Source organism: Amia ocellicauda, chromosome 8 (assembly GCF_036373705.1).
Source record: "Amia ocellicauda isolate fAmiCal2 chromosome 8, fAmiCal2.hap1, whole genome shotgun sequence".
NCBI classification, from domain to species: Eukaryota; Metazoa; Chordata; class Actinopteri; order Amiiformes; family Amiidae; genus Amia; species Amia ocellicauda.
Window position 1 is genome coordinate 8,882,672 of NC_089857.1, and position 26,903 is coordinate 8,909,574.

Genomic DNA, 26,903 nt, shown 5'->3' on the forward strand with positions numbered 1-26,903 from the left:
ATGAAGAGAAACAAACCTTGAATATAAGTTCAGTTGTTTAAACATTTGACAAACTATGGTGAGGGGGTAAGAAAACACACAAATCCAGCAGCTCCTGTATTTCAATACACCAGAACCCAATATTATTGGCGAGTCGGGTAGTCCATCATCACAGTTCGAGGGCAGGCATCATTTCAGTAATTTCATCCCGTTGCATTCACATCCGTGCCTTGAATGAGATTGAATGTGATCTTTGCTCTCAAGTATGTTCCCAAGTTTTACACTTTCGTGCTTTGCATGAATGGGAATGGAACCGTGTGTGTTGAATGAGGCTCCTTGTGAGCACTGAACTTTGTCCGGTGGAGTTTCTTTTTGTGTTGCTGTAATTGTGTCATTTCTCGATGAGAAAGATTAGTCAACATTTAGTCACTTCTAGCCATGATGCTCAATTTATTTACGAATGTACCCTAGTTACTAGGGACCGTTTACGTTGGAGAACAAGATCTATTGTATGCCTGTGTATTTGGGGAAGTCAAATCTGAAATAATGATGAAATTGCGTGTATCCAAAGTTAAAACTCGTGATTTGTCGCCCTATGGTGTGTAAAAGATGCAGAAGCTTACAGCACCTGGTATTCCCAGGCGGTCTCCCATCCAAGTACTGACCAGGCCCGAGCCTGCTTAGCTTCCGAGATCGGACGAGATTGGGCTTATTCAGGCTAGTATGGCCGTAAGCCAGTGAGGCTGTCCCTGACGCTCTACTTAAAGGGAAGGCAATATCCGTTTCTGCCGCTCATACTTGCAGTTGAACTGTCTCTCTACTCTAAAGTCCGGGACACACCAGCGCGCCGCAGACAGTCCCTGCTAACACGAAACGTTGTGGCAACGTTGTGCGTTAGCTGGGGTGCCACACCAGACCGGAACTATATTTTACAAAACGAACACATTGTCTTGATAAAACAGCTGTAATTGAGTGCCTGACACGCCAGTCAAGTGCAATCTTGAGAAGGTGTGCATTTCAGTAAGGATTTCAATTGACATGCAGTATGAAACTGAAAGGAGGTTGCATCACTATGATGCATAACATTGCATGTATTATATTTTCAAGTGTGTGCATTCATCCTGTTGTCATTTTGTTTTGAAAGCAGAAGAATCATTCAACAGGTTGCTGAGACAAATGTAAACCAGTAAAACATATGAAGAGAAACAAACCTTGAATATAAGTTCAGTTGTTTAAACATTTGACAAACTATGGTGAGGGGGTAAGAAAACACACAAATCCAGCAGCTCCTGTATTTCAATACTCCAGAACCCAATATTATTGGCGAGTCGGGTAGTCCATCATCACAGTTCGAGGGCAGGCATCATTTCAGTAATTTCATCCCGTTGCATTCACATCCGTGCCTTGAATGAGATTGAATGTGATCTTTGCTCTCAAGTATGTTCCCAAGTTTTACACTTTCGTGCTTTGCATGAATGGGAATGGAACCGTGTGTGTTGAATGAGGCTCCTTGTGAGCACTGAACTTTGTCCGGTGGAGTTCCTTTTTGTGTTGCTGTAATTGTGTCATTTCTCGATGAGAAAGATTAGGCAACATTTAGTCACTTCTAGCCATGATGCTCAATTTATTTACGAATGTACCCTAGTTACTAGGGACCGTTTACGTTGGAGAACAAGATCTATTGTATGCCTGTGTATTTGGGGAAGTCAAATCTGAAATAATGATGAAATTGCGTGTATCCAAAGTTAAAACTCGTGATTTGTCGCCCTCTGGTGTGTAAAAGATGCAAAAGCTTACAGCACCTGGTATTCCCAGGCGGTCTCCCATCCAAATACTGACCAGGCCCGAGCCTGCTTAGCTTCCGAGATCGGACGAGATCGGGCGTATTCAGGCTAGTATGGCCGTAAGCCAGGGAGGCTGTCCCTGACGCTCTACTTAAAGGGAAGGCAATATCCGTTTCTGCCGCTCATACTTGCAGTTGAACTGTCTCTCTACTCTAAAGTCCGGGACACACCAGCGCACCGCAGACAGTCCCTGCTAACACGAAACGTTGTGGCAACGTTGTGCGTTAGCTGGGGTGCCACACCAGACCGGAACTATATTTTACAAAACGAACACATTGTCTTGATAATACAGCTGTAATTGAGTGCCTGACACGCCAGTCAAGCGCAATCTTGAGAAGGTGTGCATTTCAGTAAGGATTTCAATTGACATGCAGTATGAAACTGAAAGGAGGTTGCATCACTATGATGCATAACATTGCATGTATTGTATTTTCAAGTGTGTGCATTCATCCTGTTGTCATTTTGTTTTGAAAGCAGAAGAATCATTCAACAGGTTGCTGAGACAAATGTAAACCAGTAAAACATATGAGGAGAAACAAACCTTGAATATAAGTTCAGTTGTTTAAACATTTGACAAACTATGGTGAGGGGGTAAGAAAACACACAAATCCAGCAGCTCCTGTATTTCAATACACCAGAACCCAATATTATTGGCGAGTTCGGGTAGTCCATCATCACAGTTCGAGGGCAGGCATCATTTCAGTAATTTCATCCCGTTGCATTCACATCCGTGCCTTGAATGAGATTGAATGTGATCTTTGCTCTCAAGTATGTTCCCAAGTTTTACACTTTCGTGCTTTGCATGAATGGGAATGGAACCGTGTGTGTTGAATGAGGCTCCTTGTGAGCACTGAACTTTGTCCGGTGGAGTTTCTTTTTGTGTTGCTGTAATTGTGTCATTTCTCGATGAGAAAGATTAGTCAACATTTAGTCACGATGCTCAATTTATTTACGAATGTACCCTAGTTACTAGGGACCGTTTACGTTGGAGAACAAGATCTATTGTATGCCTGTGTATTTGGGGAAGTCAAATCTGAAATAATGATGAAATTGCGTGTATCCAAAGTTAAAACTCGTGATTTGTCGCCCTATGGTGTGTAAAAGATGCAGAAGCTTACAGCACCTGGTATTCCCAGGCGGTCTCCCATCCAAGTACTGACCAGGCCCGAGCCTGCTTAGCTTCCGAGATCGGACGAGATCGGGCGTATTCAGGCTAGTATGGCCGTAAGCCAGTGAGGCTGTCCCTGACGCTCTACTTAAAGGGAATGCAATATCCGTTTCTGCCGCTCATACTTGCAGTTGAACTGTCTCTCTACTCTAAAGTCCGGGACACACCAGCGCGCCGCAGACAGTCCCTGCTAACACGAAACGTTGTGGCAACGTTGTGCGTTAGCTGGGGTGCCACACCAGACCGGAACTATATTTTACAAAACGAACACATTGTCTTGATAAAACAGCTGTAATTGAGTGCCTGACACGCCAGTCAAGCGCAATCTTGAGAAGGTGTGCATTTCAGTAAGGATTTCAATTGACATGCAGTATGAAACTGAAAGGAGGTTGCATCACTATGATGCATAACATTGCATGTATTGTATTTTCAAGTGTGTGCATTCATCCTGTTGTCATATTGTTTTGAAAGCAGAAGAATCATTCAACAGGTTGCTGAGACAAATGTAAACCAGTAAAACATATGAAGAGAAACAAACCTTGAATATAAGTTCAGTTGTTTAAACATTTGACAAACTATGGTGAGGGGGTAAGAAAACACACAAATCCAGCAGCTCCTGTATTTCAATACACCAGAACCCAATATTATTGGCGAGTCGGGTAGTCCATCATCACAGTTCGAGGGCAGGCATCATTTCAGTAATTTCATCCCGTTGCATTCACATCCGTGCCTTGAATGAGATTGAATGTGATCTTTGCTCTCAAGTATGTTCCCAAGTTTTACACTTTCGTGCTTTGCATGAATGGGAATGGAACCGTGTGTGTTGAATGAGGCTCCTTGTGAGCACTGAACTTTGTCCGGTGGAGTTTCTTTTTGTGTTGCTGTAATTGTGTCATTTCTCGATGAGAAAGATTAGTCAACATTTAGTCACTTCTAGCCATGATGCTCAATTTATTTACGAATGTACCCTAGTTACTAGGGACCGTTTACGTTGGAGAACAAGATCTATTGTATGCCTGTGTATTTGGGGAAGTCAAATCTGAAATAATGATGAAATTGCGTGTATCCAAAGTTAAAACTCGTGATTTGTCGCCCTATGGTGTGTAAAAGATGCAGAAGCTTACAGCACCTGGTATTCCCAGGCGGTCTCCCATCCAAGTACTGACCAGGCCCGAGCCTGCTTAGCTTCCGAGATCGGACGAGATCGGGCTTATTCAGGCTAGTATGGCCGTAAGCCAGTGAGGCTGTCCCTGACGCTCTACTTAAAGGGAAGGCAATATCCGTTTCTGCCGCTCATACTTGCAGTTGAACTGTCTCTCTACTCTAAAGTCCGGGACACACCAGCGCGCCGCAGACAGTCCCTGCTAACACGAAACGTTGTGGCAACGTTGTGCGTTAGCTGGGGTGCCACACCAGACCGGAACTATATTTTACAAAACGAACACATTGTCTTGATAATACAGCTGTAATTGAGTGCCTGACACGCCAGTCAAGCGCAATCTTGAGAAGGTGTGCATTTCAGTAAGGATTTCAATTGACATGCAGTATGAAACTGAAAGGAGGTTGCATCACTATGATGCATAACATTGCATGTATTGTATTTTCAAGTGTGTGCATTCATCCTGTTGTCATTTTGTTTTGAAAGCAGAAGAATCATTCAACAGGTTGCTGAGACAAATGTAAACCAGTAAAACATATGAGGAGAAACAAACCTTGAATATAAGTTCAGTTGTTTAAACATTTGACAAACTATGGTGAGGGGGTAAGAAAACACACAAATCCAGCAGCTCCTGTATTTCAATACACCAGAACCCAATATTATTGGCGAGTTCGGGTAGTCCATCATCACAGTTCGAGGGCAGGCATCATTTCAGTAATTTCATCCCGTTGCATTCACATCCGTGCCTTGAATGAGATTGAATGTGATCTTTGCTCTCAAGTATGTTCCCAAGTTTTACACTTTCGTGCTTTGCATGAATGGGAATGGAACCGTGTGTGTTGAATGAGGCTCCTTGTGAGCACTGAACTTTGTCCGGTGGAGTTTCTTTTTGTGTTGCTGTAATTGTGTCATTTCTCGATGAGAAAGATTAGTCAACATTTAGTCACTTCTAGCCATGATGCTCAATTTATTTACGAATGTACCCTAGTTACTAGGGACCGTTTACGTTGGAGAACAAGATCTATTGTATGCCTGTGTATTTGGGGAAGTCAAATCTGAAATAATGATGAAATTGCGTGTATCCAAAGTTAAAACTCGTGATTTGTCGCCCTCTGGTGTGTAAAAGATGCAGAAGCTTACAGCACCTGGTATTCCCAGGCGGTCTCCCATCCAAGTACTGACCAGGCCCGAACCTGCTTAGCTTCCGAGATCGGACGAGATCGGGCGTATTCAGGCTAGTATGGCCGTAAGCCAGTGAGGCTGTCCCTGACGCTCTACTTAAAGGGAAGGCAATATCCGTTTCTGCCGCTCATACTTGCAGTTGAACTGTCTCTCTACTCTAAAGTCCGGGACACACCAGCGCGCCGCAGACAGTCCCTGCTAACACGAAACGTTGTGGCAACGTTGTGCGTTAGCTGGGGTGCCACACCAGACCGGAACTATATTTTACAAAACGAACACATTGTCTTGATAAAACAGCTGTAATTGAGTGCCTGACACGCCAGTCAAGCGCAATCTTGAGAAGGTGTGCATTTCAGTAAGGATTTCAATTGACATGCAGTATGAAACTGAAAGGAGGTTGCATCACTATGATGCATAACATTGCATGTATTGTATTTTCAAGTGTGTGCATTCATCCTGTTGTCATTTTGTTTTGAAAGCAGAAGAATCATTCAACAGGTTGCTGAGACAAATGTAAACCAGTAAAACATATGAAGAGAAACAAACCTTGAATATAAGTTCAGTTGTTTAAACATTTGACAAACTATGGTGAGGGGGTAAGAAAACACACAAATCCAGCAGCTCCTGTATTTCAATACACCAGAACCCAATATTATTGGCGAGTCGGGTAGTCCATCATCACAGTTCGAGGGCAGGCATCATTTCAGTAATTTCATCCCGTTGCATTCACATCCGTGCCTTGAATGAGATTGAATGTGATCTTTGCTCTCAAGTATGTTCCCAAGTTTTACACTTTCGTGCTTTGCATGAATGGGAATGGAACCGTGTGTGTTGAATGAGGCTCCTTGTGAGCACTGAACTTTGTCCGGTGGAGTTCCTTTTTGTGTTGCTGTAATTGTGTCATTTCTCGATGAGAAAGATTAGGCAACATTTAGTCACTTCTAGCCATGATGCTCAATTTATTTACGAATGTACCCTAGTTACTAGGGACCGTTTACGTTGGAGAACAAGATCTATTGTATGCCTGTGTATTTGGGGAAGTCAAATCTGAAATAATGATGAAATTGCGTGTATCCAAAGTTAAAACTCGTGATTTGTCGCCCTCTGGTGTGTAAAAGATGCAAAAGCTTACAGCACCTGGTATTCCCAGGCGGTCTCCCATCCAAGTACTGACCAGGCCCGAGCCTGCTTAGCTTCCGAGATCGGACGAGATCGGGCGTATTCAGGCTAGTATGGCCGTAAGCCAGGGAGGCTGTCCCTGACGCTCTACTTAAAGGGAAGGCAATATCCGTTTCTGCCGCTCATACTTGCAGTTGAACTGTCTCTCTACTCTAAAGTCCGGGACACACCAGCGCGCCGCAGACAGTCCCTGCTAACACGAAACGTTGTGGCAACGTTGTGCGTTAGCTGGGGTGCCACACCAGACCGGAACTATATTTTACAAAACGAACACATTGTCTTGATAAAACAGCTGTAATTGAGTGCCTGACACGCCAGTCAAGCGCAATCTTGAGAAGGTGTGCATTTCAGTAAGGATTTCAATTGACATGCAGTATGAAACTGAAAGGAGGTTGCATCACTATGATGCATAACATTGCATGTATTGTATTTTCAAGTGTGTGCATTCATCCTGTTGTCATTTTGTTTTGAAAGCAGAAGAATCATTCAACAGGTTGCTGAGACAAATGTAAACCAGTAAAACATATGAAGAGAAACAAACCTTGAATATAAGTTCAGTTGTTTAAACATTTGACAAACTATGGTGAGGGGGTAAGAAAACACACAAATCCAGCAGCTCCTGTATTTCAATACACCAGAACCCAATATTATTGGCGAGTCGGGTAGTCCATCATCACAGTTCGAGGGCAGGCATCATTTCAGTAATTTCATCCCGTTGCATTCACATCCGTGCCTTGAATGAGATTGAATGTGATCTTTGCTCTCAAGTATGTTCCCAAGTTTTACACTTTCGTGCTTTGCATGAATGGGGATGGAACCGTGTGTGTTGAATGAGGCTCCTTGTGAGCACTGAACTTTGTCCGGTGGAGTTCCTTTTTGTGTTGCTGTAATTGTGTCATTTCTCGATGAGAAAGATTAGGCAACATTTAGTCACTTCTAGCCATGATGCTCAATTTATTTACGAATGTACCCTAGTTACTAGGGACCGTTTACGTTGGAGAACAAGATCTATTGTATGCCTGTGTATTTGGGGAAGTCAAATCTGAAATAATGATGAAATTGCGTGTATCCAAAGTTAAAACTCGTGATTTGTCGCCCTCTGGTGTGTAAAAGATGCAAAAGCTTACAGCACCTGGTATTCCCAGGCGGTCTCCCATCCAAGTACTGACCAGGCCCGAGCCTGCTTAGCTTCCGAGATCGGACGAGATCGGGCGTATTCAGGCTAGTATGGCCGTAAGCCAGGGAGGCTGTCCCTGACGCTCTACTTAAAGGGAAGGCAATATCCGTTTCTGCCGCTCATACTTGCAGTTGAACTGTCTCTCTACTCTAAAGTCCGGGACACACCAGCGCGCCGCAGACAGTCCCTGCTAACACGAAACGTTGTGGCAACGTTGTGCGTTAGCTGGGGTGCCACACCAGACCGGAACTATATTTTACAAAACGAACACATTGTCTTGATAAAACAGCTGTAATTGAGTGCCTGACACGCCAGTCAAGCGCAATCTTGAGAAGGTGTGCATTTCAGTAAGGATTTCAATTGACATGCAGTATGAAACTGAAAGGAGGTTGCATCACTATGATGCATAACATTGCATGTATTGTATTTTCAAGTGTGTGCATTCATCCTGTTGTCATTTTGTTTTGAAAGCAGAAGAATCATTCAACAGGTTGCTGAGACAAATGTAAACCAGTAAAACATATGAAGAGAAACAAACCTTGAATATAAGTTCAGTTGTTTAAACATTTGACAAACTATGGTGAGGGGGTAAGAAAACACACAAATCCAGCAGCTCCTGTATTTCAATACACCAGAACCCAATATTATTGGCGAGTCGGGTAGTCCATCATCACAGTTCGAGGGCAGGCATCATTTCAGTAATTTCATCCCGTTGCATTCACATCCGTGCCTTGAATGAGATTGAATGTGATCTTTGCTCTCAAGTATGTTCCCAAGTTTTACACTTTCGTGCTTTGCATGAATGGGAATGGAACCGTGTGTGTTGAATGAGGCTCCTTGTGAGCACTGAACTTTGTCCGGTGGAGTTCCTTTTTGTGTTGCTGTAATTGTGTCATTTCTCGATGAGAAAGATTAGGCAACATTTAGTCACTTCTAGCCATGATGCTCAATTTATTTACGAATGTACCCTAGTTACTAGGGACCGTTTACGTTGGAGAACAAGATCTATTGTATGCCTGTGTATTTGGGGAAGTAAAATCTGAAATAATGATGAAATTGTGTGTATCCAAAGTTAAAACTCGTGAATTGTCGCCCTCTGGTGTGTAAAAGGTGCAAAAGCTTACAGCACCTGGTATTCCCAGGCGGTCTCCCATCCAAGTACTGACCAGGCCCGAGCCTGCTTGGCTTCCGAGATCGGACGAGATCGGGCGTATTCAGGCTAGTATGGCCGTAAGCCAGGCAGGCTGTCCCTGACGCTCTACTTAAAGGGAAGGCAATATCCGTTTCTGCCGTTCATACTTACAGTTGAACTGTCTCTCTACTCTAAAGCCCGGGACACACCAGCGCGCCGCAGACAGTCCCTGCTAACACGCCACGTTGTGGCAACATTGTGGCAACGTTGTGCGTTAGCTGGGGTGCCACACCAGACCGGAACTATATTTTACAAAACGAACACATTGTCTTGATAAAACAGCTGTAATTGAGTGCCTGACACGCCAGTCAAGCGCAATCTTGACAAGGTGTGCATTTCAGTAAGGATTTCAATTGACATGCAGTATGAAACTGAAAGGAGGTTGCATCACTATGATGCATAACATTGCATGTATTGTATTTTCAAGTGTGTGCATTCATCCTGTTGTCATATTGTTTTGAAAGCAGAAGAATCATTCAACAGGTTGCTGAGACAAATGTAAACCAGTAAAACATATGAAGAGAAACAAACCTTGAATATAAGTTCAGTTGTTTAAACATTTGACAAACTATGGTGAGGGGGTAAGAAAACACACAAATCCAGCAGCTCCTGTATTTCAATACACCAGAACCCAATATTATTGGCGAGTCGGGTAGTCCATCATCACAGTTCGAGGGCAGGCATCATTTCAGTAATTTCATCCCGTTGCATTCACATCCGTGCCTTGAATGAGATTGAATGTGATCTTTGCTCTCAAGTATGTTCCCAAGTTTTACACTTTCGTGCTTTGCATGAATGGGAATGGAACCGTGTGTGTTGAATGAGGCTCCTTGTGAGCACTGAACTTTGTCCGGTGGAGTTCCTTTTTGTGTTGCTGTAATTGTGTCATTTCTCGATGAGAAAGATTAGGCAACATTTAGTCACTTCTAGCCATGATGCTCAATTTATTTACGAATGTACCCTAGTTACTAGGGACCGTTTACGTTGGAGAACAAGATCTATTGTATGCCTGTGTATTTGGGGAAGTAAAATCTGAAATAATTATGAAATTGTGTGTATCCAAAGTTAAAACTCGTGATTTGTCGCCCTCTGGTGTGTAAAAGGTGCAAAAGCTTACAGCACCTGGTATTCCCAGGCGGTCTCCCATCCAAGTACTGACCAGGCGCGAGCCTGCTTGGCTTCCGAGATCGGACGAGATTGGGCGTATTCAGGCTAGTATGGCCGTAAGCCAGGGAGGCTGTCCCTGACGCTCTACTTAAAGGGAAGGCAATATCCGTTTCTGCCGTTCATACTTACAGTTGAACTGTCTCTCTACTCTAAAGCCCGGGACACACCAGCGCGCCGCAGACAGTCCCTGCTAACACGCCACGTTGTGGCAACATTGTGGCAACGTTGTGCGTTAGCTGGGGTGCCACACCAGACCGGAACTATATTTTACAAAACGAACACATTGTCTTGATAAAACAGCTGTAATTGAGTGCCTGACACGCCAGTCAAGCGCAATCTTGAGAAGGTGTGCATTTCAGTAAGGATTTCAATTGACATGCAGTATGAAACTGAAAGGAGGTTGCATCACTATGATGCATAACATTGCATGTATTATATTTTCAAGTGTGTGCATTCATCCTGTTGTCATTTTGTTTTGAAAGCAGAAGAATCATTCAACAGGTTGCTGAGACAAATGTAAACCAGTAAAACATATGAAGAGAAACAAACCTTGAATATAAGTTCAGTTGTTTAAACATTTGACAAACTATGGTGAGGGGGTAAGAAAACACACAAATCCAGCAGCTCCTGTATTTCAATACACCAGAACCCAATATTATTGGCGAGTCGGGTAGTCCATCATCACAGTTCGAGGGCAGGCATCATTTCAGTAATTTCATCCCGTTGCATTCACATCCGTGCCTTGAATGAGATTGAATGTGATCTTTGCTCTCAAGTATGTTCCCAAGTTTTACACTTTCGTGCTTTGCATGAATGGGAATGGAACCGTGTGTGTTGAATGAGGCTCCTTGTGAGCACTGAACTTTGTCCGGTGGAGTTCCTTTTTGTGTTGCTGTAATTGTGTCATTTCTCGATGAGAAAGATTAGGCAACATTTAGTCACTTCTAGCCATGATGCTCAATTTATTTACGAATGTACCCTAGTTACTAGGGACCGTTTACGTTGGAGAACAAGATCTATTGTATGCCTGTGTATTTGGGGAAGTCAAATCTGAAATAATGATGAAATTGCGTGTATCCAAAGTTAAAACTCGTGATTTGTCGCCCTCTGGTGTGTAAAAGATGCAAAAGCTTACAGCACCTGGTATTCCCAGGCGGTCTCCAATTCAAGTACTGACCAGGCCCGAGCCTGCTTAGCTTCCGAGATCGGACGAGATCGGGCGTATTCAGGCTAGTATGGCCGTAAGCCAGGGAGGCTGTCCCTGACGCTCTACTTAAAGGGAAGGCAATATCCGTGTCTGCCGCTCATACTTGCAGTTGAACTGTCTCTCTACTCTAAAGTCCGGGACACACCAGCGCGCCGCAGACAGTCCCTGCTAACACGAAACGTTGTGGCAACGTTGTGCGTTAGCTGGGGTGCCACACCAGACCGGAACTATATTTTACAAAACGAACACATTGTCTTGATAATACAGCTGTAATTGAGTGCCTGACACGCCAGTCAAGCGCAATCTTGAGAAGGTGTGCATTTCAGTAAGGATTTCAATTGACATGCAGTATGAAACTGAAAGGAGGTTGCATCACTATGATGCATAACATTGCATGTATTGTATTTTCAAGTGTGTGCATTCATCCTGTTGTCATTTTGTTTTGAAAGCAGAAGAATCATTCAACAGGTTGCTGAGACAAATGTAAACCAGTAAAACATATGAAGAGAAACAAACCTTGAATATAAGTTCAGTTGTTTAAACATTTGACAAACTATGGTGAGGGGGTAAGAAAACACACAAATCCAGCAGCTCCTGTATTTCAATACACCAGAACCCAATATTATTGGCGAGTCGGGTAGTCCATCATCACAGTTCGAGGGCAGGCATCATTTCAGTAATTTCATCCCGTTGCATTCACATCCGTGCCTTGAATGAGATTGAATGTGATCTTTGCTCTGAAGTATGTACCCAAGTTTTACACTATCGTGCTTTGCATGAATGGGAATGGAACCGTGTGTGTTGAATGAGGCTCCTTGTGAGCACTGAACTTTGTCCGGTGGAGTTCCTTTTTGTGTTGCTGTAATTGTGTCATTTCTCGATGAGAAAGATTAGGCAACATTTAGTCACTTCTAGCCATGATGCTCAATTTATTTACGAATGTACCCTAGTTACTAGGGACCGTTTACGTTGGAGAACAAGATATATTGTATGCCTGTGTATTTGGGGAAGTCAAATCTGAAATAATGATGAAATTGCGTGTATCCAAAGTTAAAACTCGTGATTTGTCGCCCTCTGGTGTGTAAAAGATGCAAAAGCTTACAGCACCTGGTATTCCCAGGCGGTCTCCCATCCAAGTACTGACCAGGCCCAAGCCTGCTTAGCTTCCGAGATCGGACGAGATCGGGCGTATTCAGGCTAGTATGGCCGTAAGCCAGGGAGGCTGTCCCTGATGCTCTACTTAAAGGGAAGGCAATATCCGTTTCTGCCGCTCATACTTGCAGTTGAACTGTCTCTCTACTCTAAAGTCCGGGACACACCAGCGCGCCGCAGACAGTCCCTGCTAACACGAAACGTTGTGGCAACGTTGTGCGTTAGCTGGGGTGCCACACCAGACCGGAACTATATTTTACAAAACGAACACATTGTCTTGATAATACAGCTGTAATTGAGTGCCTGACACGCCAGTCAAGCGCAATCTTGAGAAGGTGTGCATTTCAGTAAGGATTTCAATTGACATGCAGTATGAAACTGAAAGGAGGTTGCATCACTATGATGCATAACATTGCATGTATTGTATTTTCAAGTGTGTGCATTCATCCTGTTGTCATTTTGTTTTGAAAGCAGAAGAATCATTCAACAGGTTGCTGAGACAAATGTAAACCAGTAAAACATATGAAGAGAAACAAACCTTGAATATAAGTTCAGTTGTTTAAACATTTGACAAACTATGGTGAGGGGGTAAGAAAACACACAAATCCAGCAGCTCCTGTATTTCAATACACCAGAACCCAATATTATTGGCGAGTCGGGTAGTCCATCATCACAGTTCGAGGGCAGGCATCATTTCAGTAATTTCATCCCGGTGCATTCACATCCGTGCCTTGAATGAGATTGAATGTGATCTTTGCTCTCAAGTATGTTCCCAAGTTTTACACTTTCGTGCTTTGCATGAATGGGAATGGAACCGTGTGTGTTGAATGAGGCTCCTTGTGAGCACTGAACTTTGTCCGGTGGAGATCCTTTTTGTGTTGCTGTAATTGTGTCATTTCTCGATGAGAAAGATTAGGCAACATTTAGTCACTTCTAGCCATGGTGCTCAATTTATTTACGAATGTACCCTAGTTACTAGGGACCGTTTACGTTGGAGAACAAGATCTATTGTATGCCTGTGTATTTGGGGAAGTCAAATCTGAAATAATGATGAAATTGCGTGTATCCAAAGTTAAAACTCGTGATTTGTCGCCCTCTGGTGTGTAAAAGATGCAAAAGCTTACAGCACCTGGTATTCCCAGGCGGTCTCCCATCCAAGTACTGACCAGGCCCGAGCCTGCTTAGCTTCCGAGATCGGACGTATTCAGGCTAGTATGGCCGTAAGCTGTCCCTGACGCTCTACTTAAAGGGAAGGCAATATCCGTTTCTGCCGCTCATACTTGCAGTTGAACTGTCTCTCTACTCTAAAGTCCGGGACACACCAGCGCGCCGCAGACAGTCCCTGCTAACACGAAACGTTGTGGCAACGTTGTGCGTTAGCTGGGGTGCCACACCAGACCGGAACTATATTTTACAAAACGAACACATTGTCTTGATAATACAGCTGTAATTGAGTGCCTGACACGCCAGTCAAGCGCAATCTTGAGAAGGTGTGCATTTCAGTAAGGATTTCAATTGACATGCAGTATGAAACTGAAAGGAGGTTGCATCACTATGATGCATAACATTGCATGTATTGTATTTTCAAGTGTGTGCATTCATCCTGTTGTCATTTTGTTTTGAAAGCAGAAGAATCATTCAACAGGTTGCTGAGACAAATGTAAACCAGTAAAACATATGAAGAGAAACAAACCTTGAATATAAGTTCAGTTGTTTAAACATTTGACAAACTATGGTGAGGGGGTAAGAAAATACACAAATCCAGCAGCTCCTGTATTTCAATACACCAGAACCCAATATTATTGGCGAGTCGGGTAGTCCATCATCACAGTTCGAGGGCAGGCATCATTTCAGTAATTTCATCCCGGTGCATTCACATCCGTGCCTTGAATGAGATTGAATGTGATCTTTGCTCTCAAGTATGTTCCCAAGTTTTACACTTTCGTGCTTTGCATGAATGGGAATGGAACCGTGTGTGTTGAATGAGGTTCCTTGTGAGCACTGAACTTTGTCCGGTGGAGATCCTTTTTGTGTTGCTGTAATTGTGTCATTTCTCGATGAGAAAGATTAGGCAACATTTAGTCACTTCTAGCCATGATGCTCAATTTATTTACGAATGTACCCTAGTTACTAGGGACCGTTTACGTTGGAGAACAAGATCTATTGTATGCCTGTGTATTTGGGGAAGTCAAATCTGAAATAATGATGAAATTGCGTGTATCCAAAGTTAAAACTCGTGATTTGTCGCCCTCTGGTGTGTAAAAGATGCAAAAGCTTACAGCACCTGGTATTCCCAGGCGGTCTCCCATCCAAGTACTGACCAGGCCCGAGCCTGCTTAGCTTCCGAGATCGGACGAGATCGGGCGTATTCAGGCTAGTACGGCCGTAAGCCACGGAGGCTGTCCCTGACGCTCTACTTAAAGGGAAGGCAATATCCGTTTCTGCCGCTCATACTTGCAGTTGAACTGTCTCTCTACTCTAAAGTCCGGGACACACCAGCGCGCCGCAGACAGTCCCTGCTAACACGCCACGTTGTGGCAACATTGTGGCAACGTTGTGCGTTAGCTGGGGTGCCACACCAGACCGGAACTATATATTACAAAACGAACACATTGTCTTGATAAAACAGCTGTAATTGAGTGCCTGACACGCCAGTCAAGCGCAATCTTGAGAAGGTGTGCATTTCAGTAAGGATTTCAATTGACATGCAGTATGAAACTGAAAGGAGGTTGCATCACTATGTTGCATAACATTGCATGTATTGTATTTTCAAGTGTGTGCATTCATCCTGTTGTCATTTTGTTTTGAAAGCAGAAGAATCATTCAACAGGTTGCTGAGACAAATGTAAACCAGTAAAACATATGAAGAGAAACAAACCTTGAATATAAGTTCAGTTGTTTAAACATTTGACAAACTATGGTGAGGGGGTAAGAAAACACACAAATCCAGCAGCTCCTGTATTTCAATACACCAGAACCCAATATTATTGGCGAGTCGGGTAGTCCATCATCACAGTTCGAGGGCAGGCATCATTTCAGTAATTTCATCCCGTTGCATTCACATCCGTGCCTTGAATGAGATTGAATGTGATCTTTGCTCTCAAGTATGTTCCCAAGTTTTACACTTTCGTGCTTTGCATGAATGGGAATGGAACCGTGTGTGTTGAATGAGGCTCCTTGTGAGCACTGAACTTTGTCCGGTGGAGTTCCTTTTTGTGTTGCTGTAATTGTGTCATTTCTCGATGAGAAAGATTAGGCAACATTTAGTCACTTCTAGCCATGATGCTCAATTTATTTACAAATGTACCCTAGTTACTAGGGACCGTTCACGTTGGAGAACAAGATCTATTGTATGCCTGTGTATTTGGGGAAGTAAAATCTGAAATAATGATGAAATTGCGTGTATCCAAAGTTAAAACTCGTGATTTGTCGCCCTCTGGTGTGTAAAAGATGCAAAAGCTTACAGCACCTGGTATTCCCAGGCGGTCTCCCATCCAAGTACTGACCAGGCCCGAGCCTGCTTAGCTTCCGAGATCGGACGAGATCGGGCGTATTCAGGCTAGTACGGCCGTAAGCCACGGAGGCTGTCCCTGACGCTCTACTTAAAGGGAAGGCAATATCCGTTTCTGCCGCTCATACTTGCAGTTGAACTGTCTCTCTACTCTAAAGTCCGGGACACACCAGCGCGCCGCAGACAGTCCCTGCTAACACGCCACGTTGTGGCAACATTGTGGCAACGTTGTGCGTTAGCTGGGGTGCCACACCAGACCGGAACTATATATTACAAAACGAACACATTGTCTTGATAAAACAGCTGTAATTGAGTGCCTGACACGCCAGTCAAGCGCAATCTTGAGAAGGTGTGCATTTCAGTAAGGATTTCAATTGACATGCAGTATGAAACTGAAAGGAGGTTGCATCACTATGATGCATAACATTGCATGTATTGTATTTTCAAGTGTGTGCATTCATCCTGTTGTCATTTTGTTTTGAAAGCAGAAGAATCATTCAACAGGTTGCTGAGACAAATGTAAACCAGTAAAACATATGAAGAGAAACAAACCTTGAATATAAGTTCAGTTGTTTAAACATTTGACAAACTATGGTGAGGGGGTAAGAAAACACACAAATCCAGCAGCTCCTGTATTTCAATACACCAGAACCCAATATTATTGGCGAGTCGGGTAGTCCATCATCACAGTTCGAGGGCAGGCATCATTTCAGTAATTTCATCCCGTTGCATTCACATCCGTGCCTTGAATGAGATTGAATGTGATCTTTGCTCTCAAGTATGTTCCCAAGTTTTACACTTTCGTGCTTTGCATGAATGGGAATGGAACCGTGTGTGTTGAATGAGGCTCCTTGTGAGCACTGAACTTTGTCCGGTGGAGTTCCTTTTTGTGTTGCTGTAATTGTGTCATTTCTCGATGAGAAAGATTAGGCAACATTTAGTCACTTCTAGCCATGATGCTCAATTTATTTACGAATGTACCCTAGTTACTAGGGACCGTTCACGTTGGAGAACAAGATCTATTGTATGCCTGTGTATTTGGGGAAGTAAAATCTGAAATAATGATGAAATTGCGTGTATCCAAAGTTAAAACTCGTGATTTGTCGCCCTCTGGTGTGTAAAAGATGCAAAAGCTTACAGCACCTGGTATTCCCAGGCGGTCTCCCATCCAAGTACTGACCAGGCCCGAGCCTGCTTAGCTTCCGAGATCGGACGAGATCGGGCGTATTCAGGCTAGTATGGCCGTAAGCCAGGGAGGCTGTCCCTGACGCTCTACTTAAAGGGAAGGCAATATCCGTTTCTGCCGCTCATACTTGCAGTTGAACTGTCTCTCTACTCTAAAGTCCGGGACACACCAGCGCGCCGCAGACAGTCCCTGCTAACACGAAACGTTGTGGCAACGTTGTGCGTTAGCTGGGGTGCCACACCAGACCGGAACTATATTTTACAAAACGAACACATTGTCTTGATAATACAGCTGTAATTGAGTGCCTGACACGCCAGTCAAGCGCAACCTTGAGAAGGTGTGCATTTCAGTAAGGATTTCAATTGACATGCAGTATGAAACTGAAAGGAGGTTGCATCACTATGATGCATAACATTGCATGTATTGTATTTTCAAGTGTGTGCATTCATCCTGTTGTCATTTTGTTTTGAAAGCAGAAGAATCATTCAACAGGTTGCTGAGACAAATGTAAACCAGTAAAACATATGAAGAGAAACAAACCTTGAATATAAGTTCAGTTGTTTAAACATTTGACAAACTATGGTGAGGGGGTAAGAAAACACACAAATCCAGCAGCTCCTGTATTTCAATACACCAGAACCCAATATTATTGGCGAGTCGGGTAGTCCATCATCACAGTTCGAGGGCAGGCATCATTTCAGTAATTTCATCCCGTTGCATTCACATCCGTGCCTTGAATGAGATTGAATGTGATCTTTGCTCTCAAGTATGTTCCCAAGTTTTACACTTTCGTGCTTTGCATGAATGGGAATGGAACCGTGTGTGTTGAATGAGGCTCCTTGTGAGCACTGAACTTTGTCCGGTGGAGTTCCTTTTTGTGTTGCTGTAATTGTGTCATTTCTCGATGAGAAAGATTAGGCAACATTTAGTCACTTCTAGCCATGATGCTCAATTTATTTACGAATGTACCCTAGTTACTAGGGACCGTTTACGTTGGAGAACAAGATCTATTGTATGCCTGTGTATTTGGGGAAGTCAAATCTGAAATAATGATGAAATTGCGTGTATCCAAAGTTAAAACTCGTGATTTGTCGCCCTCTGGTGTGTAAAAGATGCAAAAGCTTACAGCACCTGGTATTCCCAGGCGGTCTCCCATTCAAGTACTAACCAGGCCCGAGCCTGCTTAGCTTCCGAGATCGGACGAGATCGGGCGTATTCAGGCTAGTATGGCCGTAAGCCAGGGAGGCTGTCCCTGACCCTCTACTTAAAGGGAAGGCAATATCCGTTTCTGCCGCTCATACTTGCAGTTGAACTGTCTCTCTACTCTAAAGTCTGGGACACACCAGCGCGCCGCAGACAGTCCCTGCTAACACGAAACGTTGTGGCAACGTTGTGCGTTAGCTGGGGTGCCACACCAGACCGGAACTATATATTACAAAACGAACACATTGTCTTGATAAAACAGCTGTAATTGAGTGCCTGACACGCCAGTCAAGCGCAATCTTGAGAAGGTGTGCATTTCAGTAAGGATTTCAATTGACATGCAGTATGAAACTGAAAGGAGGTTGCATCACTATGATGCATAACATTGCATGTATTATATTTTCAAGTGTGTGCATTCATCCTGTTGTCATTTTGTTTTGAAAGCAGAAGAATCATTCAACAGGTTGCTGAGACAAATGTAAACCAGTAAAACATATGAAGAGAAACAAACCTTGAATATAAGTTCAGTTGTTTAAACATTTGACAAACTATGGTGAGGGGGTAAGAAAACACACAAATCCAGCAGCTCCTGTATTTCAATACACCAGAACCCAATATTATTGGCGAGTCGGGTAGTCCATCATCACAGTTCGAGGGCAGGCATCATTTCAGTAATTTCATCCCGTTGCATTCGCATCCGTGCCTTGAATGAGATTGAATGTGATCTTTGCTCTCAAGTATGTTCCCAAGTTTTACACTTTCGTGCTTTGCATGAATGGGAATGGAACCGTGTGTGTTGAATGAGGCTCCTTGTGAGCACTGAACTTTGTCCGGTGGAGTTCCTTTTTGTGTTGCTGTAATTGTGTCATTTCTCGATGAGAAAGATTAGGCAACATTTAGTCACTTCTAGCCATGATGCTCAATTTATTTACGAATGTACCCTAGTTACTAGGGACCGTTTACGTTAGAGAACAAGATCTATTGTATGCCTGTGTATTTGGGGAAGTCAAATCTGAAATAATGATGAAATTGCGTATATCCAAAGTTAAAACTCGTGATTTGTCGCCCTCTGGTGTGTAAAAGATGCAAAAGCTTACAGCACCTGGTATTCCCAGGCGGTCTCCCATTCAAGTACTAACCAGGCCCGAGCCTGCTTAGTTTCCGAGATCGGACGAGATCGGGCGTATTCAGGCTAGTATGGCCGTAAGCCAGGGAGGCTGTCCCTGACCCTCTACTTAAAGGGAAGGCAATATCCGTTTCTGCCGCTCATACTTGCAGTTGAACTGTCTCTCTACTCTAAAGTCCGGGACACACCAGCGCGCCGCAGACAGTCCCTGCTAACACGAAACGTTGTGGCAACGTTGTGCGTTAGCTGGGGTGCCACACCAGACCGGAACTATATATTACAAAACGAACACATTGTCTTGATAAAACAGCTGTAATTGAGTGCCTGACACGCCAGTCAAGCGCAATCTTGAGAAGGTGTGCATTTCAGTAAGGATTTCAATTGACATGCAGTATGAAACTGAAAGGAGGTTGCATCACTATGATGCATAACATTGCATGTATTGTATTTTCAAGTGTGTGCATTCATCCTGTTGTCATTTTGTTTTGAAAGCAGAAGAATCATTCAACAGGTTGCTGAGACAAATGTAAACCAGTAAAACATATGAAGAGAAACAAACCTTGAATATAAGTTCAGTTGTTTAAACATTTGACAAACTATGGTGAGGGGGTAAGAAAACACACAAATCCAGCAGCTCCTGTATTTCAATACACCAGAACCCAATATTATTGGCGAGTCGGGTAGTCCATCATCACAGTTCGAGGGCAGGCATCATTTCAGTAATTTCATCCCGTTGCATTCACATCCGTGCCTTGAATGAGATTGAATGTGATCTTTGCTCTCAAGTATGTTCCCAAGTTTTACACTTTCGTGCTTTGCATGAATGGGAATGGAACCGTGTGTGTTGAATGAGGCTCCTTGTGAGCACTGAACTTTGTCCGGTGGAGTTCCTTTTTGTGTTGCTGTAATTGTGTCATTTCTCGATGAGAAAGATTAGGCAACATTTAGTCACTTCTAGCCATGATGCTCAATTTATTTACGAATGTACCCTAGTTACTAGGGACCGTTCACGTTGGAGAACAAGATCTATTGTATGCCTGTGTATTTGGGGAAGTAAAATCTGAAATAATGATGAAATTGCGTGTATCCAAAGTTAAAACTCGTGATTTGTCGCCCTCTGGTGTGTAAAAGATGCAAAAGCTTACAGCACCTGGTATTCCCAGGCGGTCTCCCATCCAAATACTGACCAGGCCCGAGCCTGCTTAGCTTCCGAGATCGGACGAGATCGGGCGTATTCAGGCTAGTATGGCCGTAATCCAGGGAGGCTGTCCCTGACGCTCTACTTAAAGGGAAGGCAATATCCGTTTCTGCCGCTCATACTTGCAGTTGAACTGTCTCTCTACTCTAAAGTCCGGGACACACCAGCGCGCCGCAGACAGTCCCTGCTAACACGAAACGTTGTGGCAACGTTGTGCGTTAGCTGGGGTGCCACACCAGACCGGAACTATATTTTACAAAACGAACACATTGTCTTGATAATACAGCTGTAATTGAGTGCCTGACACGCCAGTCAAGCGCAACCTTGAGAAGGTGTGCATTTCAGTAAGGATTTCAATTGACATGCAGTATGAAACTGAAAGGAGGTTGCATCACTATGATGCATAACATTGCATGTATTGTATTTTCAAGTGTGTGCATTCATCCTGTTGTCATTTTGTTTTGAAAGCAGAAGAATCATTCAACAGGTTGCTGAGACAAATGTAAACCAGTAAAACATATGAAGAGAAACAAACCTTGAATATAAGTTCAGTTGTTTAAACATTTGACAAACTATGGTGAGGGGGTAAGAAAACACACAAATCCAGCAGCTCCTGTATTTCAATACACCAGAACCCAATATTATTGGCGAGTCGGGTAGTCCATCATCACAGTTCGAGGGCAGGCATCATTTCAGTAATTTCATCCCGTTGCATTCACATCCGTGCCTTGAATGAGATTGAATGTGATCTTTGCTCTCAAGTATGTTCCCAAGTTTTACACTTTCGTGCTTTGCATGAATGGGAATGGAACCGTGTGTGTTGAATGAGGCTCCTTGTGAGCACTGAACTTTGTCCGGTGGAGTTCCTTTTTGTGTTGCTGTAATTGTGTCATTTCTCGATGAGAAAGATTAGGCAACATTTAGTCACTTCTAGCCATGATGCTCAATTTATTTACGAATGTACCCTAGTTACTAGGGACCGTTTACGTTGGAGAACAAGATCTATTGTATGCCTGTGTATTTGGGGAAGTCAAATCTGAAATAATGATGAAATTGCGTGTATCCAAAGTTAAAACTCGTGATTTGTCGCCCTCTGGTGTGTAAAAGATGCAAAAGCTTACAGCACCTGGTATTCCCAGGCGGTCTCCCATTCAAGTACTAACCAGGCCCGAGCCTGCTTAGCTTCCGAGATCGGACGAGATCGGGCGTATTCAGGCTAGTATGGCCGTAAGCCATGGAGGCTGTCCCTGACCCTCTACTTAAAGGGAAGGCAATATCCGTTTCTGCCGCTCATACTTGCAGTTGAACTGTCTCTCTACTCTAAAGTCTGGGACACACCAGCGCGCCGCAGACAGTCCCTGCTAACACGAAACGTTGTGGCAACGTTGTGCGTTAGCTGGGGTGCCACACCAGACCGGAACTATATATTACAAAACGAACACATTGTCTTGATAAAACAGCTGTAATTGAGTGCCTGACACGCCAGTCAAGCGCAATCTTGAGAAGGTGTGCATTTCAGTAAGGATTTCAATTGACATGCAGTATGAAACTGAAAGGAGGTTGCATCACTATGATGCATAACATTGCATGTATTATATTTTCAAGTGTGTGCATTCATCCTGTTGTCATTTTGTTTTGAAAGCAGAAGAATCATTCAACAGGTTGCTGAGACAAATGTAAACCAGTAAAACATATGAAGAGAAACAAACCTTGAATATAAGTTCAGTTGTTTAAACATTTGACAAACTATGGTGAGGGGGTAAGAAAACACACAAATCCAGCAGCTCCTGTATTTCAATACACCAGAACCCAATATTATTGGCGAGTCGGGTAGTCCATCATCACAGTTCGAGGGCAGGCATCATTTCAGTAATTTCATCCCGTTGCATTCACATCCGTGCCTTGAATGAGATTGAATGTGATCTTTGCTCTCAAGTATGTTCCCAAGTTTTACACTTTCGTGCTTTGCATGAATGGGAATGGAACCGTGTGTGTTGAATGAGGCTCCTTGTGAGCACTGAACTTTGTCCGGTGGAGTTCCTTTTTGTGTTGCTGTAATTGTGTCATTTCTCGATGAGAAAGATTAGGCAACATTTAGTCACTTCTAGCCATGATGCTCAATTTATTTACGAATGTACCCTAGTTACTAGGGACCGTTTACGTTAGAGAACAAGATCTATTGTATGCCTGTGTATTTGGGGAAGTCAAATCTGAAATAATGATGAAATTGCGTATATCCAAAGTTAAAACTCGTGATTTGTCGCCCTCTGGTGTGTAAAAGATGCAAAAGCTTACAGCACCTGGTATTCCCAGGCGGTCTCCCATTCAAGTACTAACCAGGCCCGAGCCTGCTTAGCTTCCGAGATCGGACGAGATCGGGCGTATTCAGGCTAGTATGGCCGTAAGCCAGGGAGGCTGTCCCTGACCCTCTACTTAAAGGGAAGGCAATATCCGTTTCTGCCGCTCATACTTGCAGTTGAACTGTCTCTCTACTCTAAAGTCCGGGACACACCAGCGCGCCGCAGACAGTCCCTGCTAACACGAAACGTTGTGGCAACGTTGTGCGTTAGCTGGGGTGCCACACCAGACCGGAACTATATATTACAAAACGAACACATTGTCTTGATAAAACAGCTGTAATTGAGTGCCTGACACGCCAGTCAAGCGCAATCTTGAGAAGGTGTGCATTTCAGTAAGGATTTCAATTGACATGCAGTATGAAACTGAAAGGAGGTTGCATCACTATGATGCATAACATTGCATGTATTGTATTTTCAAGTGTGTGCATTCATCCTGTTGTCATTTTGTTTTGAAAGCAGAAGAATCATTCAACAGGTTGCTGAGACAAATGTAAACCAGTAAAACATATGAAGAGAAACAAACCTTGAATATAAGTTCAGTTGTTTAAACATTTGACAAACTATGGTGAGGGGGTAAGAAAACACACAAATCCAGCAGCTCCTGTATTTCAATACACCAGAACCCAATATTATTGGCGAGTCGGGTAGTCCATCATCACAGTTTGAGGGCAGGCATCATTTCAGTAATTTCATCCCGTTGCATTCAAATCCGTGCCTTGAATGAGATTGAATGTGATCTTTGCTCTCAAGTATGTTCCCAAGTTTTACACTTTCGTGCTTTGCATGAATGGGAATGGAACCGTGTGTGTTGAATGAGGCTCCTTGTGAGCACTGAACTTTGTCCGGTGGAGTTCCTTTTTGTGTTGCTGTAATTGTGTCATTTCTCGATGAGAAAGATTAGGCAACATTTAGTCACTTCTAGCCATGATGCTCAATTTATTTACAAATGTACACTAGTTAATAGGGACCGTTTACGATGGAGAACAAGATCTATTGTATGCCTGTGTATTTGGGGAAGTCAAATCTGAAATAATTATGAAATTGCGTGTATCCAAAGTTAAAACTCGTGATTTGTCGCCCTCTGGTGTGTAAAAGATGCAAAAGCTTACAGCACCTGGTATTCCCAGGCGGTCTCCCATCCAAGTACTGACCAGGCCCGAGCCTGCTTAGCTTCTGAGATCGGACGTATTCAGGCTAGTATGGCCGTAAGCTGTCCCTGACCCTCTACTTAAAGGGAAGGCAATATCCGTTTCTGCCGCTCATACTTGCAGTTGAACTGTCTCTCTACTCTAAAGTCCGGGACACACCAGCGCGCCGCAGACAGTCCCTGCTAACACGAAACGTTGTGGCAACGTTGTGCGTTAGCTGGGGTGCCACACCAGACCGGAACTATATATTACAAAACGAACACATTGTCTTGATAATACAGCTGTAATTGAGTGCCTGACACGCCAGTCAAGCGCAATCTTGAGAAGGTGTGCATTTCAGTAAGGATTTCAATTGACATGCAGTATGAAACTGAAAGGAGGTTGCATCACTATGATGCATAACATTGCATGTATTATATTTTCAAGTGTGTGCATTCATCCTGTTGTCATTTTGTTTTGAAAGCAGAAGAATCATTCAACAGGTTGCTGAGACAAATGTAAACCAGTAAAACATATGAAGAGAAACAAACCTTGAATATAAGTTCAGTTGTTTAAACATTTGACAAACTATGGTGAGGGGGTAAGAAAACACACAAATCCAGCAGCTCCTGTATTTCAATACACCAGAACCCAATATTATTGGCGAGTCGGGTAGTCCATCATCACAGTTCGAGGGCAGGCATCATTTCAGTAATTTCATCCCGTTGCATTCACATCCGTGCCTTGAATGAGATTGAATGTGATCTTTGCTCTCAAGTATGTTCCCAAGTTTTACACTTTCGTGCTTTGCATGAATGGGAATGGAACCGTGTGTGTTGAATGAGGCTCCTTGTGAGCACTGAACTTTGTCCGGTGGAGTTCCTTTTTGTGTTGCTGTAATTGTGTCATTTCTCGATGAGAAAGATTAGGCAACATTTAGTCACTTCTAGCCATGATGCTCAATTTATTTACGAATGTACCCTAGTTACTAGGGACCGTTTACGTTGGAGAACAAGATCTATTGTATGCCTGTGTATTTGGGGAAGTCAAATCTGAAATAATGATGAAATTGCGTATATCCAAAGTTAAAACTCGTGATTTGTCGCCCTCTGGTGTGTAAAAGATGCAAAAGCTTACAGCACCTGGTATTCCCAGGCGGTCTCCCATTCAAGCACTAACCAGGCCCGAGCCTGCTTAGCTTCCGAGATCGGACGAGATCGGGCGTATTCAGGCTAGTATGGCCGTAAGCCAGGGAGGCTGTCCCTGACCCTCTACTTAAAGGGAAGGCAATATCCGTTTCTGCCACTCATACTTGCAGTTGAACTGTCTCTCTACTCTAAAGTCCGGGACACACCAGCACGCTGCAGACAGTCCCTGCTAACACGAAACGTTGTGGCAACGTTGTGCGTTAGCTGGGGTGCCACACCAGACCGGAACTATATTTTACAAAACGAACACATTGTCTTGATAAAACAGCTGTAATTGAGTGCCTGACACGCCAGTCAAGCGCAATCTTGAGAAGGTGTGCATTTCAGTAAGGATTTCAATTGACATGCAGTATGAAACTGAAAGGAGGTTGCATCACTATGATGCATAACATTGCATGTATTGTATTTTCAAGTGTGTGCATTCATCCTGTTGTCATTTTGTTTTGAAAGCAGAAGAATCATTCAACAGGTTGCTGAGACAAATGTAAACCAGTAAAACATATGAAGAGAAACAAACCTTGAATATAAGTTCAGTTGTTTAAACATTTGACAAACTATGGTGAGGGGGTAAGAAAACACACAAATCCAGCAGCTCCTGTATTTCAATACACCAGAACCCAATATTATTGGCGAGTCGGGTAGTCCATCATCACAGTTCGAGGGCAGGCATCATTTCAGTAATTTCATCCCGTTGCATTCACATCCGTGCCTTGAATGAGATTGAATGTGATCTTTGCTCTCAAGTATGTTCCCAAGTTTTACACTTTCGTGCTTTGCATGAATGGGAATGGAACCGTGTGTGTTGAATGAGGCTCCTTGTGAGCACTGAACTTTGTCCAGTGGAGTTCCTTTTTGTGTTGCAGTAATTGTGTCATTTCTCGATGAGAAAGATTAGGCAACATTTAGTCACTTCTAGCCATGATGCTCAATTTATTTACGAATGTACCCTAGTTACTAGGGACCGTTCACGTTGGAGAACAAGATCTATTGTATGCCTGTGTATTTGGGGAAGTCAAATCTGAAATAATGATGAAATTGCGTGTATCCAAAGTTAAAACTCGTGATTTGTCGCCCTCTGGTGTGTAAAAGATGCAAACGCTTACAGCACCTGGTATTCCCAGGCGGTCTCCCATCCATGTACTGACCAGGCCCGAGCCTGCTTAGCTTCCGAGATCGGACGAGATCGGGCGTATTCAGGCTAGTATGGGCGTAAGCCAGGGAGGCTGTCCCTGACGCTCTACTTAAAGGGAAGGCAATATCCGTTTCTGCCGCTCATACTTGCAGTTGAACTGTCTCTCTACTCTAAAGTCCGGGACACACCAGCGCGCCGCAGACAGTCCCTGCTAACACGAAACGTTGTGGCAACGTTGTGCGTTAGCTGGGGTGCCACACCAGACCGGAACTATATATTACAAAACGAACACATTGTCTTGATAAAACAGCTGTAATTGAGTGCCTGACACGCCAGTCAAGCGCAATCTTGAGAAGGTGTGCATTTCAGCAAGGATTTCAATTGACATGCAGTATGAAACTGAAAGGAGGTTGCATCACTATGATGCATAACATTGCATGTATTAT

General features: G+C 43.5%; 21 non-coding genes and 2 pseudogenes across 21 annotated transcripts; all 23 read right to left on the bottom strand.

Annotated features, from left to right (window-relative positions):
- Positions 1-595: 595 nt before the first annotated feature.
- Positions 596-714, bottom strand: LOC136757302 (5S ribosomal RNA). The gene has a single exon (XR_010819336.1). It is a non-coding gene; the product is annotated as a 5S ribosomal RNA (ribosomal RNA).
- Positions 715-1,769: 1,055 nt separating this feature from the next.
- On the bottom strand, positions 1,770-1,888 carry LOC136756482 (5S ribosomal RNA). Its single transcript, XR_010818563.1, has one exon. It is a non-coding gene; the product is annotated as a 5S ribosomal RNA (ribosomal RNA).
- Positions 1,889-2,934: 1,046 nt separating this feature from the next.
- LOC136758033 (5S ribosomal RNA) lies at positions 2,935-3,053 on the bottom strand. The gene has a single exon (XR_010819839.1). It is a non-coding gene; the product is annotated as a 5S ribosomal RNA (ribosomal RNA).
- A 1,055-nt stretch (positions 3,054-4,108) lies between these two features.
- On the bottom strand, positions 4,109-4,227 carry LOC136756658 (5S ribosomal RNA). Its single transcript, XR_010818726.1, has one exon. It is a non-coding gene; the product is annotated as a 5S ribosomal RNA (ribosomal RNA).
- A 1,056-nt stretch (positions 4,228-5,283) lies between these two features.
- On the bottom strand, positions 5,284-5,402 carry LOC136756332 (5S ribosomal RNA). Its single transcript, XR_010818423.1, has one exon. It is a non-coding gene; the product is annotated as a 5S ribosomal RNA (ribosomal RNA).
- A 1,055-nt stretch (positions 5,403-6,457) lies between these two features.
- On the bottom strand, positions 6,458-6,576 carry LOC136758034 (5S ribosomal RNA). The gene has a single exon (XR_010819840.1). It is a non-coding gene; the product is annotated as a 5S ribosomal RNA (ribosomal RNA).
- Positions 6,577-7,631: 1,055 nt separating this feature from the next.
- LOC136758035 (5S ribosomal RNA) lies at positions 7,632-7,750 on the bottom strand. Its single transcript, XR_010819841.1, has one exon. It is a non-coding gene; the product is annotated as a 5S ribosomal RNA (ribosomal RNA).
- Positions 7,751-8,805: 1,055 nt separating this feature from the next.
- Positions 8,806-8,924, bottom strand: LOC136756179 (5S ribosomal RNA). Its single transcript, XR_010818279.1, has one exon. It is a non-coding gene; the product is annotated as a 5S ribosomal RNA (ribosomal RNA).
- Positions 8,925-9,990: 1,066 nt separating this feature from the next.
- Positions 9,991-10,109, bottom strand: LOC136757503 (5S ribosomal RNA). The gene has a single exon (XR_010819520.1). It is a non-coding gene; the product is annotated as a 5S ribosomal RNA (ribosomal RNA).
- A 1,066-nt stretch (positions 10,110-11,175) lies between these two features.
- Positions 11,176-11,294, bottom strand: LOC136757181 (5S ribosomal RNA). Its single transcript, XR_010819221.1, has one exon. It is a non-coding gene; the product is annotated as a 5S ribosomal RNA (ribosomal RNA).
- A 1,055-nt stretch (positions 11,295-12,349) lies between these two features.
- On the bottom strand, positions 12,350-12,468 carry LOC136755666 (5S ribosomal RNA). Its single transcript, XR_010817781.1, has one exon. It is a non-coding gene; the product is annotated as a 5S ribosomal RNA (ribosomal RNA).
- A 1,055-nt stretch (positions 12,469-13,523) lies between these two features.
- Positions 13,524-13,632, bottom strand: LOC136757691 (uncharacterized; annotated as a pseudogene).
- Positions 13,633-14,678: 1,046 nt separating this feature from the next.
- LOC136756360 (5S ribosomal RNA) lies at positions 14,679-14,797 on the bottom strand. The gene has a single exon (XR_010818449.1). It is a non-coding gene; the product is annotated as a 5S ribosomal RNA (ribosomal RNA).
- Positions 14,798-15,863: 1,066 nt separating this feature from the next.
- LOC136756361 (5S ribosomal RNA) lies at positions 15,864-15,982 on the bottom strand. The gene has a single exon (XR_010818450.1). It is a non-coding gene; the product is annotated as a 5S ribosomal RNA (ribosomal RNA).
- Positions 15,983-17,048: 1,066 nt separating this feature from the next.
- On the bottom strand, positions 17,049-17,167 carry LOC136758036 (5S ribosomal RNA). Its single transcript, XR_010819842.1, has one exon. It is a non-coding gene; the product is annotated as a 5S ribosomal RNA (ribosomal RNA).
- A 1,055-nt stretch (positions 17,168-18,222) lies between these two features.
- Positions 18,223-18,341, bottom strand: LOC136756083 (5S ribosomal RNA). Its single transcript, XR_010818186.1, has one exon. It is a non-coding gene; the product is annotated as a 5S ribosomal RNA (ribosomal RNA).
- A 1,055-nt stretch (positions 18,342-19,396) lies between these two features.
- On the bottom strand, positions 19,397-19,515 carry LOC136756668 (5S ribosomal RNA). Its single transcript, XR_010818735.1, has one exon. It is a non-coding gene; the product is annotated as a 5S ribosomal RNA (ribosomal RNA).
- Positions 19,516-20,570: 1,055 nt separating this feature from the next.
- LOC136757043 (5S ribosomal RNA) lies at positions 20,571-20,689 on the bottom strand. The gene has a single exon (XR_010819091.1). It is a non-coding gene; the product is annotated as a 5S ribosomal RNA (ribosomal RNA).
- A 1,055-nt stretch (positions 20,690-21,744) lies between these two features.
- On the bottom strand, positions 21,745-21,863 carry LOC136756095 (5S ribosomal RNA). Its single transcript, XR_010818198.1, has one exon. It is a non-coding gene; the product is annotated as a 5S ribosomal RNA (ribosomal RNA).
- A 1,055-nt stretch (positions 21,864-22,918) lies between these two features.
- Positions 22,919-23,037, bottom strand: LOC136756106 (5S ribosomal RNA). The gene has a single exon (XR_010818209.1). It is a non-coding gene; the product is annotated as a 5S ribosomal RNA (ribosomal RNA).
- Positions 23,038-24,092: 1,055 nt separating this feature from the next.
- On the bottom strand, positions 24,093-24,201 carry LOC136757743 (uncharacterized; annotated as a pseudogene).
- A 1,046-nt stretch (positions 24,202-25,247) lies between these two features.
- LOC136756689 (5S ribosomal RNA) lies at positions 25,248-25,366 on the bottom strand. Its single transcript, XR_010818755.1, has one exon. It is a non-coding gene; the product is annotated as a 5S ribosomal RNA (ribosomal RNA).
- Positions 25,367-26,421: 1,055 nt separating this feature from the next.
- Positions 26,422-26,540, bottom strand: LOC136757378 (5S ribosomal RNA). The gene has a single exon (XR_010819406.1). It is a non-coding gene; the product is annotated as a 5S ribosomal RNA (ribosomal RNA).
- Positions 26,541-26,903: the final 363 nt, after the last annotated feature.